A 15,330-nucleotide genomic window follows, 5' to 3' on the forward strand; every position below is an offset into this window, starting at 1 on the left:
GGGTAGACAATTTTGGCACTGTGATTTGATTGGTTGGGAAGCTGAGGAGGATTTCTAGAAATGGATTTGGTTGGTCTTCAGGAGTTATTTCTAGATAATATACGGTGTGATAGGAAAGGAGCTTCTTGCTGGGATGCTGAATAATATGTTTTTAGCCTGGTTTAAAACTGATCAACATCACTCAGTTCTCAACTTCTTTTTAAAGAGGCACTGGCTGCAAGAATTGAGTTTGTCTCCTCAAAGAAAAACTCTACTGGAATTTCCTGAGTCACAGCACTCAATATTCAGGGCGCAAAAACTGGATTGGAAAAGGATGAAGAAATGTGGGGAATGAGAGAATATTCTTTACCAAAACTTCCGTTCTCTTGATGGAAATTTGCTGCCTGACCATTGACCATGAAACTTCTGTAAAGTTTCGAAGACTTCCAAGAGCTGGTAGGTTTTAAACACAGTACCTGAAGGGAAATGCTATTTGCAAGCGCCGTTTGGTGTTGTGGGTTAATAGCTCTTGTGGCTGGGGAGATTTTCTGTATACTGAATGCAGACACATTGTAATGCCTGTCAAGCTGGCCTTCAAGTCATGATGATCTAGGGACCTGTGAAAGAAAATGTGAAGAGAGGAAACACAAATGTCACTCTGAATTCGTAAGGTCTGACCCTGCGTTGAGTTCATGGCAGGCTGGGCCTATCCTCCCGCCTCCTGGTAGAAAGGTTGAGAAGCTGTCTGACAGCAGAGTGGGCATAAAGACAACAAGAGCAGCACCGGGAAGGAAGGCTAGCAGCAGATGATGTTTGTCTGAACATATTGAGTGATGGAAACTCAAAGGCTTTGGGGCCATTGCAGAATTACTTTAAATCACTTCTCACTGCCAATTAGCATACTCACAAAATATCATCTAAGATACAAGCGTATCTGCTCCAAGCCCTCAGACAGAGACAAACACTTTTACAAGGTCTTTATCAAGCATTCTTAACACTAAAATACCCAGGGAAGTGAAGGAACGGATTGACAGAGGCAAACCAATACCCAGAAGTCACCTACTACAGGACAGGTCCAAAAAGGAAAATAACACAATGGTCATCCCCAGTGCCCCAGCTAAAATCCCTCCAGCACGTCATCGACAATTTCTAACCTGTCTTGGGATATGATCCCTCACACTCTCAGACCTTGAGAGACAGACAATCCTCGCCTACAGACAACCTCCCAACCTGAAGCAAATTCTTCCCAGCAGCCACATATTACACGTCAGATACAGACCAATTACAAATGCATAACGTGAAGATGCTTTGGACAAAATACTCCGTATATCTTATTTGGGTGCATGTATCATTTTTGTTTGTAAAGTTAGAAATAGGAGGTATGGGATTTTTTTATTATTTTAAATGTGCAAATGTGAGTCATCAATGGTGCACCCGGAAGCCTTAATGACTGGGTGATCAACTTAACGACTCAAGAACAGCATTGTTTGTCCTTTAAGTTTAAACACTGGTTGACAGGTGTCCATACCACCTGGTACGCGGATACCAATTTGATCAGGTAGTTTTCCATGAAAGTTGAGGATAGAGAACAACAGATTCCCATCCAGAGTGGCATCTATAAAAACAATGGGAAGTGATCTTCCCCTTTGTCTCTAGCAGGGCTGGGGAAGGTCCTGACATACTAAGATCCAACGGAAACCACCTGAGACCCAAGTCAGAGTAAACGATCATCTTTGACATGAAGACAGGCCTGACATAAGTCAGGAATTGACCTGAAATCAGAACAAGCTCTTAAGTAAGTAAAGAACTGCTTGTAATGAGATTCTTTGGGGAATTAGAACTAGCTAAGCATTTTCTTTTCATTTTAATTCTGCATTTTGTCCATTTTGACTTGTAACCACTTAAATCCTACTGTTTGTGCTTAATAAAGTCACCTTCGTTTACTATCAAGCCCAGTGTAAATAATTGTTACCTGGGGGGAACAACCAATGTGCATATCTCTCTTTCATTGATAAAGAGGGTGAACATCCTCATGAGCTTCCTTTGTGTAAAAGTTTTACTGAGAGCAGGGGTTCTCAAACTTTGTGATACCACGATGCCACTCTACGTTGCCTGTGATCCCCCCATAAGTTGCTCACAACCCCCTGGGGGATCAGGAGCCACAATATGATAAACGCAGACTTAAAGAAAGGTGGATTTGTTTGGGGTTTTGATCTCTTTTCGAGGCTGGTTTCCTGGGTGTTGTGTCGTAAAGGTGCGCCTTCCCAGAGCTGAAGTTACCCCAACTCTGTGCTTTGTCTGTGGGAGATCAGAAGATCTGGCCCAGCAGGACAGGATGGTGGGAAGCCCCAGAGAGCAAGAAGGTGAGTATCAGTGGCATAAACAGGACACTAGTAAATAGCCCTACAGGGTCCTCTGTGACGATGCCCGGGCACAGGCTCCATTTCCCAGGATGCAAAGTCGGAGAATGCAGAGTCCCCACTCTGGGTGACTTTGGATCAAGCCCACAATGTAGGGCTAATGACCCTGGGGGGTTAAATCACCTGCATCACAGTCCATGCTGCTTCTGTCCACGCACGGTGCTGGAGTTGGACACAGTTTAATTTTGCAGAGTTTTCTGAGAGCAGGCATGAGCCGTGGCAGGTCACAGAGCTCTGATTTGCAGGCTGCTGCTTGCAAAGGGTTTCTGGCTGAGCAGCAAAAAGCATAACTCATCATATTCTCCGGTCAGTGGTCACACGGAAGTCTAACCCCTTGATCCAAGTCTTCAATCTTCACCGGTTTCCATTTCCTAACCTTTCAAACCTGTTTTTCAGCACTGGCAGCTCCCTAGCTGGGAAGGGTCATTTTTCAGTTCCATTGTATACCAAGAAAGAAATGCTCATCATCATTTGCCTTGGTTGGGCTCTGGCTGTTTCAGCCATTGGTATGGGTGGGGGGTGAAGGTATGGCTGTCCCCAGCACGCGGCCACAGTCTCCCTGGACCCAGAGTGCAGGGAGGGCAGGCAGCATGTGGCCCCAATCTCCCAGGCAGGAGCACAGGGAGGGCTGGCACTCTGGGGCAGCAACACTCTACTCCCCAGTACACCTACAGTAGGTGTTCCGGGATTGAGTATGGTTGGGGCCATGCCTGGCCCTGCTTAACATATCTGCCACCCCGGGTCATTAGTGATAATTCCCGCTGATTGCACCTGTACTGAATCTATAGGAAGTCATTGTTGCAAGTGAGCAGTGGAGTACTGGAAACAGAGCAAACTGCTGTCAAAACTAATTCTATGTCCAAGTGTTGTGGATTGGCAAATACAAACAATGTAGCTCTCATAGAATCATAGAATATTAGGACTGGAAGGGACATTGAGAGGTCATCGAGTCCAGTCCTCTGCCCTCATGGCAGGACCAAATATTGTCTAGACCATCCCTGACAGACAGTTATCTAACCTGCTCTTAAATATCTCCAGAGATGGAGATTCCACAACCTCCCTGGGCAATTTATTCCAATGTTTGACCACCCTGACAGTTAGGAACTTTTTCCTAATGTCCAACCTAAACCTCCCTTGCTGCAGTTTAAGCCCATTGCTTCTTGTTCTATCCTCAGAGGCCAAGATGATACCTGAAAACGGCTATCATGTCCCCCTTCAATCTTCTCTTTTCTAAACTAAACAAACTCATTTCTTTCAGCCTTCCTTCATAGGTCATGTTTTCTGGACCCTCTCCAATTTTTCCACATCTTTCTTGAAATGCGGTGCCCAGAACTGGACACATTACTCCAACTGAGGCCTAACCAGCGCAGAGTAGAGCGGAAGAATGACTTCTCGTGTCTTGCTCACAACACACCTGTTAATGCAACCTAGAATCATGTTTGCTTTTTTTGCAACAGCATCACACTGCTGACTCATATTCAACCTGTGGTCCACTATAACCCCTAGATCTCTTTCTGCCGTACTGCTTCCCAGACAGTCGCTTCCCATTCTGTATGCGTGAAACTGATTGTTCCTCCCTAAGTGGAGCACTTTTGTTTTTATTAAACTTCATCCTGTTTACCTCAAACCATTTCTCCAATTTGTCCAGATCATTTTGAATTATGACCCTATCCTCCAGAGCAGTCGCAACCCCTCCCAGCTTGGTATCATCTGCAAACTTAATAAGCGTGCTTTCTATGCCAATATCTAAATCATTGATATTAGATACTCTCTGTAAGTTTCACTGATATTTTTAGTAGTCTACATAACACCTTGCATGGTATCCCCACAAAAATCTGTACCTGCCACTCCATTAACTGTTGTCAAGTCCCTCCTTAGGGTTCGCTTCTGCCCAGATGGTGACTAGACACCAAGGCTGCTGCTGTGCTGAAAGGAGGCTTATGCTAATCATGACAGTGGGGTGACATTTTTGTCAAAAATGTTTGAGTTTTTGTCCTGACTATGACAACCAAAATGTTTGCGTTGTGGCCTTTTGACAAGAAAGCCAAGAAATTAAGGGAAAAAAATGAGAGGAAGAAAAAATTTTCACCAATTTTTTTACAGTAAATAAACCAACCAAATACAGGAGGCTCCCAACTTGCAATGCGATTGGTTCCAGGAGAAGCATCACAAATCGGGAGCATCGTATCTTGAATCCGCATTTACGGTAGGCGCTGTGCACCATCGTAACTGTGAGGCTAGGATATAAGTCAGGGGTTTCCAGCTCCTTCCGAACTTATAAAAATGGTTGTAAGTGCAGAGTTTCAGAACTCGGCAGTCGCAAGTTGGCGACCTTGTGTACTAGACCTGCTAAGTCAAACCCTGGAAGATCAACCGTGGCAGTATTGATCTTCTGCTGTAGTGTAGGTGTACCCTAAGATGAGCTATATTTTTCAGGGGCAAGGAGCTCTTGTCTGGTCACCCTGGTGTCCTCTGGACCCCAAAGAACTTTCCCCTCCCAAAAATAGCATCTTCCACCCTCACTCTGGCTACCTGTTAGGAGCCTGATCCGTCTTCAATTTGATGCAGTGGGAATCTTTCCATTGCGTTCATGGGAACTGGAGTGGTCCCTCAGTCAGCAGCAGCCACGGGGTTGCTGAAAAGTGATGAAAAGGGTTCCCTACAAAGCAGGTTGTGTTCCCCCTCCCACCAGACCCCCACCAGCTAAAACGATCAAAGCTCTGAAATGTGACTCGGACTCAATATATGCTGCTGCTGCTCAACCACTCAGCCATCCCGGCCACATGGATGGCAAAGCATCAGTGATTTTCATAGGCTGCTGATCTCTCTCCAGTAACTCCTCTGGCTCTGTGCAATCAGTAGTGAAGGCAGGTGCAGCCTGCCTGACTTGAGCTGTTCCGTGATTCTCAAGGTCCTCGCAAAGAAGACTCAGGAGAGCAGTGCATTGTGGGGATGTTCATACCATGCCATGAGAGGACCATACGTAGCAGCAGCAGCAGTAAAGCATCATGCCTAGCTGTTGCTGAAAGGAACTTAACCTGCCTCCTAGCATATACGTCTGGGAAGCGATGATCCTCCAACCTCCTTATACTCCACACTAAGAGGCTTTAGAAGAGCAGGGAGTGTTGGAGGTCAGTGCAAAGAGTGAGTCTTCTGTGGAGGCTCTAACATTGGTGAGAGAAGCCAGACGCCTGTGGAGAGGAAGGGGGTAAAGACCAGGATGAAGAGATGTGAAGCGTTAGCTGGGATTTTCCCACATGTGGCCGCTTGAAATGCCAAATAAGCCCTTCTGAAGGGGCAAAATCTGCTATGAACTTTTACAGCCAGGTTACACTATGAAGAGACTCGCTGCAACCGAGATAGACAGGTCATGCCATAACAGTCACCCTTCACAGCTAGAGAGGCGCACTCATTTTGATCCTATCCAAAATGGTTAATCTACAACATAACCTGATCACTGTTTGCCATCACTGAAGGTATGGCTAGACTGCGGGGGGTTTGGGACACTGGAGGAATTCCGAAAAAACTCCACCGTGTCCAGGGAACGCGTTTGCTCTTCTGCATTTTTTTGCGGAAGAGCAAATGCACTCTTTTGGAAAGCCTGTATTCTTTGTTCCACAAGGAAGAAGGGGGCTTTCGAAAGAGGGGTGGGGTTCTGAAATTTGGCCCACTCTAGACCGGCCAAATTTTGGAAAAGCTTCTTCCGACAAAAGTATCGGGAAAAGATACGCAAAATGCAAAGCGCATTTTGCGTATCTTTTTCTGATAGATCTTCGCAGTCTAGCCATACCCTACATGTGTAAATGCATTTGTCTGAATGGATCGTTACCTGGCTGTGTTCTGCAGAACCACCCCACACGACACCTCTCATAACTTGTTGACACTTGAGCAAATGCCTAATCACCTTTGATTTGATGTATCCAAGTCCCATCTCATCAGCTGTCAATTGAACAGGTGACGTATGTGCTTGAAAGGATTAAATATTTCCTTCGGATGAGAATGACTTGTGCTTATCCAAAAGGCTTTGCACAGAGCGCCTCTATCCTGGAATGAAAATAGTAAAACATTGGGCAGGACAAAAGCCAGCTAGACTTTGACTTCATCATTTTCCTGCCAATCTGCTTTCAGGTCTTAATTTACTATATACTTCTCTGGGGATTCAAAAGAAGAAGAAGAAGAGGAAAGAAATTAATGGAAAAATTGCTTTTTGGCAGAACTTTGGTGACAACATGAGAGACAAGTATTTCAGCACTATATAATAGTGCTTCCATTTCAGGAATAACAGACAAGAATGCTCCCATTCTCCTCACGTTCTAGAGCTGCAGGCTACAGCTCTACGAAAGACTGCAGACATATTCAGTAGCACAGTTTGGCCTTTTGCCCCCCGTCAATCCATTGCTTGGAGCTGGTGCAGTGGTAATGTATTATCTGGAATCATTGTGATGAAATGTTCCAGGAAAGTCACCATCTATCATCAGCTGATTTCCCCCAGGCGTACTGAGTACAAAGGAAAACCTGCTTTAGATTACATCAGGACCCAAGCCTTAAAATAAGTTAAGGGAGAATTCTCATGCATTTCTTGACATATTCCTATTGACTCCAGCAGTGGTGATAAGCCACTCCTTGTGCTATCGCGCCTATCACTTAGAGATACCAAAAACCAGCAAAGACATCCACCTCCCAACCCAACTTCCACAAGCTCGTATTTTCAGGGAAACCCTTATCAGTGTGCTCAGAAAGGTTCTGGAAGAATCATTTCCCATCTGCACATATTGTATGATACACACATGTGCTCATCTCTCCATACAAATTGGTAGGTAGTTGTCATCAATGGTAAGGGTTTTGAGTTCAATGAAAACTGAATGAAGTCAACTTCCACGTTGGCTTTGGGTAAACGGAAGTGCACGTTGTTCAGATAGCAGGCATCATGAAGGTGGCAGAAAATGCAGGTGACTTTCCCCTTAACTTCTTATTTCTAGAGCTGGTTAAAAAATTTTCAAGAAAAATATTTATCAAAAGCATGAGGTTAAATCAACAATATATATTTTCACAGAAAAAATGTCACTTTCTACTTTATATTTCACTTTTAAAAAATTTCAAACAAACTTTTGAAAAGGCCTTGTAATTGGGTTGGTTTAGTGTGGAAAAGACGGAGAGGGGGCATGTTAACAGTTTTCAAGTACCTAAAAGGGTGTTACAAGGAGGAGGGAGAAAAATCTTTCTCTTTAACCTCCAATGATTGGCCAAGAAGCAATAGGCCCAAATGGCAGCAAAGGAGGTTTAGGTTGAATATCAGGAAAATCTTTAATTATCAGGGTGGTTAGGCACTGGTATAAATTGCCTGGAGGTTGTAGAATCTCCATCGTTGGAGATTTTTAAGAGCAGGTTAGACAAACGCCTATTGGAAATGGTCTAGATCGGAGGTTGGCAATCTCTTCAATTGAAAGAGCCAAATTACATCAAAATTCAGAACAAGTAGTCAACAAAGAGATGTATAAGAATGCCCATTTGCATGACTGCAGATATACAACTTCATATTGTTGATAATAGACGTGATGATTAATACTAGCATAAATGAAACAATGTACTCACAGACTTTATTTAATGGGAGTTCTGCTGCTGCAATTTTATGCACACTTCTTTGACATTTACATCGCAACTGGTCAAATTCAGGTTCATGCGCGCATTCAAGCTACATGAGTAATTCTGCGTTTTTAAAATTTTTAATTCATTTTTTCATTTGAATTTTAAAAAATGCATGCATTTTGGGAATGACAAAAGAGCTGTACAGTAATTCCTCATTTAACACTATAGATGCGTTTCTGAAAATGTTTGTGCTAAGCGAAAACGTGCTATGTGGGTCAATTTTCCCATTAAAAATAATGGAAAAGGTGGGGGTTGCATTTCAGGCGGTGGTGGCAAAATCAATTTTTTGTTGGTGCTGGGTCGTCAACGTTAACATTAGATATCTAGCAACACAAGATAACTAGCAACACAAGTTGCCGCGGTTTGTTAAAACATAAACACGTGAGTGAGCAGAGGAGCGCTGTGACCACGTGTATTACCACTGTTTTCACCTACTTACACCACCGCGCGAAGTAGTCCGCCATTTGATTATTTTTGTGTCATTTCAGGGATGGTCGTGTTATTCGAAAAACATTCTCTATAAGAAATCAAGCTATTATGAAAACGTGTTAAGCGGGCATGTGTTAAACGAGTAATTACTGTATTTGGGTCCATTCTGAGCCATATTTAGCTCGAGAGCCATAGGTTGTCGACCACTGGTCTAGATGGTTCTTAGTCCTGCCATGAGTGCAGGGGACTTGACTTGATGTCCTCTCAAGGTTCCTTCCAAGTCTATGAAAATGCAAACTGCAAAGAATAACTACAAGTGAAGAACAAGTTAATCGCTAAACATTCTTTGTGATGTCAACTGACTCTTCTAGGTTTCTATTTGGGTGGAAGATTCATGAGTGTACAACTGCCTTATTTTGCGTTGTGGACCACCAGGTTGTCATGGCCAACGTTAATTTGTATCCACGGAAGAGGATTTCTACCCTGGCCAAAGGTCATTGTATCCTAGCCTTTGTGTTGCCCCGATATTGATATTATTTCCAGATGTCAGATCTTTTAGTTAAATATGGATGACTCCCTGAAACATACTGTTTTAATAAGATTTTTGCAATCTGTGTGGTGTTTTTTAAGCCATTAAGGAATACTACATTTTCACTGTGGTATCAGAAAATAAATGGATTTTTATTTGTTCTTCTCTTAAATGAAACATAATTAAACAGTTGTAGTGTTCCCAGGCAAGAAAAAAAAGCATTTCAATTAAAAACCAATCTTCTTTATTAAGTTAAAATTCAATTTCAAGTTTTCCCAACACATAGCGGCATTAAAGTGCACTGCCGATAAGTCACGTCCGCTTTGAGATATTTGAGTGAGAATTTTTCTTCCATAACCGTAAATTCTGTAATCTTCCGAGGAAAAGAAGGGTAGCCTTTGAAAATGCAATTTTATCACTTAATCCCCTCTGCATTGTAACCTCTGTCAGTAATTAATGACCTGAAACATAAAAGCAGACTGCTGAACATACAATCAATTATACTTTATAATGACGCTTTCATTATGGTGAGCATCACATATATTTACTGCAGATTTTTGCATTGTTGATAGAAGGCATTTCATCAGATTAGATCTAAATTGTACGTGGAGCAGTACAGGACATTACCGTCTTTGTTCTAAACCCATGAATGCTTTGTGTGTGCATCTACATGACAAGTGCATAATGTCTCTCATTTTAGCATACTATGGAAGCTGGATCACAAAAGTCATGTCCATTAACAGTACCATACTAGGTGGAGATTTTTCTCTTAAAGGGACTGAGCCACTTAGAACGTGTTCTCTTGATGCTTGAGGTAGATATAAACTTAATTCATTTAGCAGTGTATGAGCCTGTGAGCCCAGGTGTCCAGTATATCCACTTAATGCTAACCAGACACTGAGAATCTGTATAGCTAATCTCTTTCAGAAACCATGAGCATTTTAAGCCAAATCCTAAACAAGTATGACTCTCCATAGTTCCCTTGGACTGTATCTAGACTGGCAAGTTTTTCCGCAAAAGCAGCTGCTTTTGTGGAAAAACTTGCCAACTGTCTACACTGGCCGCTTGAATTTCCGTAAGAACACTGACTTCCTACTTCCTACTGATATCAGTGCTTCTTGTGGAAATACTATGCTGCTCCCGTTCGGGCAAAAGTCCTGTTGCGCAAAGCTTTTGCGCAAAAGGGCCAGTGTAGACAGCTCAGATTTGTTTTGCGCAAAAAAGCCCCGATCACAAAAATGGCGATCGGGGCTTTTTTGCAGAAAAATGCGTCTAGATTGGCACGGATGCTCTTTTCCGCAAATGCTTTTAACGGAAAACTTTTCCGTTAAAAGCATTTGAGGAAAATCATGCCAGTCTAGACGTAGCCTTGAAGTATGTAGAGCTACGGTGGCTTGCACCAATTGAAATCAGACCCATTGGTCTACACTGCAATAAACATCTGGGTCTCGCTTGTGTCAGCTGACCTGGGCTCATAAGCCTGGTCTATACTAGACCAGGCAGGTCGGCTTAGGATACAGAACTTCAGCTATGCAAAATGTGTAGCTGGAGTCAACTTATCTTAAGCCGAGCTGTGGTGGCGTCCACACAGCAGGAGATCAATGGGAACCCACACTTTTGTTGGCTTCTCTTACTCCCGCAGAAGGAGGAATACCAGATGCCGGTGAGGACTGCCTCAGGGTTCGATTTAGGGGTCTACACTAGAATTGCCTGAATCGAACACTAGAAGATTGACCTCTGGAGTGTTGATCTTCTCGTACGTGTAGACATGTCCATAGCACTCAAAACCCATGTTTCTCCACGAAGGGTGTTAACTGCAATTTCAGTCAGCCTCCGGAAGGCCTCACCCAACCAGAGTGACAACCCCTCTGCTCCCCGCATGCCGGACGTGGGCTTTGTCATTCCCAGCTACGTTTCAGCATGTCTCTCTTCGCCAGCATAATGAGGCCCAATTTAGAAGAGAAGCATGTGGAGTAAGTTAGGCCTTTCCTCTTTACACCCCTTCAGGATGTGTCTCCATAACAATCAGGAGGTATCCGGGCTGCTCATGCAGACACGCCTGAGTTAGCTCTGACTGAGCTAGCCTGATCAAAATAGCAGCGTCGCCATGGCAGAAGGAGCAGTGTGAGTACAGCAACTATCCCACCCTACCACAGCTTCCCTGCTGGCCTAGCACCATCACAGGGGCCCCAGTGTGACTAACCCTGCTGCAGTCACACTTCCCGAGTGCAGTGTAGATGTTGTCTTAGGCTTGCACAGACCTCCTCTCAGCCGATGCATGACTGAGTCGAGGAGCCAGAAGAAGGGTGCCAAGGGATGAGTTAAAATGGGGAGGAGAATTTTCAGTTCACAGGTTCTTTCCACTGTTCAACCCTGCTCCTTCAAGCTTCTCTGTATAGTCACTCCCTGTAAAGCCCCCTGACATAGATGCACAGAGGCAGGGGAACGTCTCAGAGCAGCAGCCTACAGGACTGAGGTCGCATCCGTTGGGAGGGCAGGGCTAAGGAGGTCACCTGAACCTAGGGTAGGTTCCCAGCAGTGGGACACAGACGCACAGCTCCAGCAGGGAGTGTGCAAAGCTGACTTCCATCACACCTTTGTGCCCCGGGGGTCTGACTCTGCTCCAGACCCCAAAATGGCCCTTGCTGTCCCTTTGAGAAGCGGGAGGCTGCTCTACACTTTCAATGGCCTCCTACTGCTAGGCCACCCTGCTATTGGGAGGAGCAGAGAATTCCCTTAGTAGCGTATTCTCCATGTACTATGAGCAATTGCCAGCAGGCTAACCCTTCCTTCACTAGCCTCACCCCAGGAGCTGGGACTTGAAATGAGGCTTAACCCAGGGGAATTCTCCCACAGATATTCGCCACATGTTTACACTCCCTGTCCACTCCTGTGGTTAATAGGGGCTGGACCATGAGATTCTCATCCTGGAAGCCTAACCTGGACCACCTTACACATCATTTCTGAAGTTGGCTCTGTGTTGTGTTTTGTGCATAATGGTTCCACGCTTTGTTTGGAGAGGGCTGTTTTCACTCATGAGGTAATTGAGGGTACATCCAGACAACAGGATTTTGTCGACAGAAGTTTTGTCGACAGATACTGTCGACAAAGCTTCTGTCGACAAAGAGCATCTAGACTACATCCAGTTCTGTAGACAAAGCAAGCCGCTTTGTCGACTTGACAGTGTAGACGCAAAGGACAGCGTAGATGCAATAATGCCTTGTGTTGACAGAACTCTGTCGACAAAAGGCGTTATTCCTCGTAGAATGAGGTTTACAGCCGTCGACAAAACTGCTGAGTTCTGTTGACATTATGTCAGCAGAACTCAGTGGCAGTGTAGATGCAGGTATAGTTTTGTCGACAAAAGTCCACTTTTGTCGACAAAACCATGTAGTCTAGACACACCCTGAAGTGACTAACTGCACTGCAGCATAGGCAATTCATTTGCTTTGGTTTCTATGCTCGTTAAGGGGTAAGACTTCAGTTGTGAACTGAATCAAGGCCAGATTAGCGTTGGAAATGGCAATCCCAAGTAAATAATTTAGCCCACACCGAGGCGAGGAAAGATAATAAGAAATTGAAGTCAGGTCTAATAATATGTGTTGTAGCAAGGGACGATGGCTTTCACATCCCTAACTGTGAAAATGTTTTGTGGACTTGATGCCAAAGAAATTAAAACTTTAGTTCATGGTAAACATGTTGTGCTAAAGATTTAAAAGTTTGTGCTGTTAATGCAATGTACCATTTAGCCTTCAGTAACAGCATTGGGTAGACAGGAATATTGCTGTGCAGTGGACTGTAGAGAACTTGAATTAGTTCAGTCAATTAAGTCATGATTAATTTATGTTAGATCTTGTTCTCTTGAGTCTATAAAAACAAAGACTTTAGTTAACTGGCAGTGTTTGGTTTAATAAAAGTAAAGTCTTAAAAAGATGACTTAAAGAGGAACAGAAAACCCACCGCTGACAAAATCAATAAATAGCAAGATTCTTATTTAATTCATGTCAATGCAAGTTAAAATAACTTTAGAGACTAACACAAAAGGGATGTTCCCTTCAGATGGATAACGGGATGCTCAAGATCTTGATTAGAACAGCTAATCCGGCAGCTCTACCTGTACGTGTGATAAATCTCAACTACAGAAATCTCCACCATCTCCTTTCATTTTGATGTGAGTTTTCCCCTCTCTCCCCCATTGGATTGTCTATATCCTGATCTGGGCACATCCCATTGCCAACAGTCACATTTACAGCAGCATTACACCTGTGAACAGGTTGTGATTACTCTGACGACCCCTCTATGATTAATGTAAATGCGTATTGTGATTTTAAGTGCCTAGATCAAGAGAGAGAATTAGGTGAGCCAAATTGCAGATACTCTCGGATGACTGATGGAATCATGCAGATGTGGCTTGAGGAACATCTGGAGTAGTTAACTCTCCCGTAGTCAAAAAAGTCTCGAAGGGTCGCCATGTTACTCTGTAACTTTAAAAGCAACAAGTGGTCCTGTGGCACCTTATGATGTGTCTAGATTACAGGGTTTTGTTGACAAAAACTATACCTACATGTATATGTATACCTACATAACGTCAACAGAACACGGCAGTTTTGTCCACGGCGGTAAACCTCATTCTACGAGGAATAACGCCTTTTGTCGACAGAGTTCTGTCAGCAGAAGGTGTTATTGCATCTACACTGTCCTTTGTGTCTACACTCTCATGTCAACAAAGCGGTTTGCTTTGTCGACAGAACTGGATGTAGTCTAGATGCTCTTTGTCGACAGAAGCTTTGTCAACTGTATCTGTCGACAAAGCCTCTGTTGACAAAAGCCCGTAGTCTAGACGTACCCTTAGAGGCTAACCATGATATATAGAATCATGAGCTTTTATGCGCAAAACCCACTTCATCAGGTGAATTGGAGTGAATATAAGACTCCGGGTTTCTGTTGTTTCCACTCTGATTCATCTGATGAAGTGGGTTTTGTCCACAAAATCTCATGATTTTATGTATTTTGGTTAATCTCTAAGGTGCCACAGGATCTCCTCCAGCAAAGATTTGGAGTCAAAATGAGTTGTCAGGGATAGTCACACTTCTGTACACCACGGAGGGAAGGATGGCTTGTATATAAATGGGGAGGATTGTCTTGGGGGACCCACTGCGCGTCATCTGCTCTCTAAGGTGAGACATTGAGGCTGTTTCCTTTCAGGTCAGACTTTGAACATGGCTAGAATTGACACAGACTTCTTGAACTGACTTCTAAAACCCGTCCCATGTCAGTGTGGCTCTAGCATTCATCGATTCTAAGCCCACTGAAGCAGACTTTTACAAGTGTCCCATTCCCATAGAAATCTATCGGGATTAGGAACCCCTCCTAGGTTCTTACTTGCATCTTTAGGGACCTGAATACCTTTCAAAACCTGCCCCATTGTGCTCATCCAGTCTGTCCACGTAGCACAAGCTCCACCGCTCCACCCAGTGATTCCTGTCTCAAGGGCATGGCGTCAGGCTGAACAAAGGCGCTGCTTTTCGAATCGGCGGCCACTGCCTGTATAACTCCCTAGCATGATATTTACAGGATTTCAGGTTTGCATCTTCCACACCACACTGCACTATGTGATCAGACAGACAGCAAGCCCATTATTTAATGGGGAAGGAGCACAAATCATGGGTGACTCGGAGCCCGTATAACGCTTTTTTTTCTTTTGCTTCCTGGTTTATTAAAAACATTAACTGTTATCAGATGCCTAACACAAGGAATGTTAACCAAACCAGTGGGAAGGAGTGCAGGCTAGAACACAGTCGGCAACACTTGCCACAGAATCCTAGAACAGGAAGGGACCTCGAGATGTCATCAAGCCCACTTGCCTACCCTCATGGAAGGACCATGCACCATCTAGACCATCCCTGACAGGTGTCTGTCCAACCTGCTCTTAAATATCTCCAGAGATGGGGATTCCACAACCTCCCTAGGCAATTTATTCCAGTGTTTCACCACCCTGACAGGTAGGAAGTTTTTCCTAATGTCCAACCTAAACCTCCCTTGCTCCAATTCAAGCTAATTGCTTCTTGTCCTATCCTCACAGGTCAAGGAGAAGAATTTTTCTCCCTTCTCCTTGTAACAACCCTTTTAGGTACTTGAAAACTACTATCATGTCTCAGCTTAGTCTCAAAAAAAGTTAGATGAGTTAACGATGTTCAAGTGGTCAGGGCCTGATGAAATTCCCCCTAGAGAACTTAAGGGATTCTCTGAAGTCATCTCAGTCCTATTAGCAATTCTCTTCGCAAGCTCCTGGAGGATGGGTGAGGTCTCAGGGGACTGGAGAAGGGC

Source organism: Pelodiscus sinensis, chromosome 5 (assembly GCF_052426305.1).
Source record: "Pelodiscus sinensis isolate ZL-2025 chromosome 5, ASM5242630v1, whole genome shotgun sequence".
Classification (NCBI taxonomy): domain Eukaryota; kingdom Metazoa; phylum Chordata; order Testudines; family Trionychidae; genus Pelodiscus; species Pelodiscus sinensis.